This window comes from Octopus bimaculoides, chromosome 2, assembly GCF_001194135.2.
Source record: "Octopus bimaculoides isolate UCB-OBI-ISO-001 chromosome 2, ASM119413v2, whole genome shotgun sequence".
NCBI classification, from domain to species: Eukaryota; Metazoa; Mollusca; class Cephalopoda; order Octopoda; family Octopodidae; genus Octopus; species Octopus bimaculoides.
The window spans coordinates 115509793-115510259 of NC_068982.1; positions in this window are offsets into that span (position 1 = coordinate 115509793).

Here is a 467-nt window from a genome sequence, read left to right on the forward strand (position 1 = left end):
TATATATATATATATATATATATTATATATATATAGTAGGGTTCAGTCCCACTGCATGTCACCTACAATGACCCCAGACCATCTAAAGCTCTGTGACTGAGTGAATCTGGTAGCCAAAAATTGAAAGAAGCCTATTGTGTGTGTGTGTGTGTGTATGTGTGTGCTTGTGTGTATGCATGTGCACATGTGTGTGTGTGTGAGTGTGTGTTACCTTGTCTTGACATTGTGTGATAATGTTGTACACCAACTTCCCCATCATACCAGCAGTGTCATTCAACTCCAATTTTTCATGTAAACATGTCTGGCCATAGGAAAATATTACCTTGTTTGGAAACAGATGAGGGTTGGTGACATGATGGGCATCTGGTTGTAGAGAATCTGCCTTGGTAAATTTAATTTGACTCATGCAAGCATGAAAAAGTGGAGATTAAAATGAGGGATAATGATGTTGATATGTGTGTCTGTCT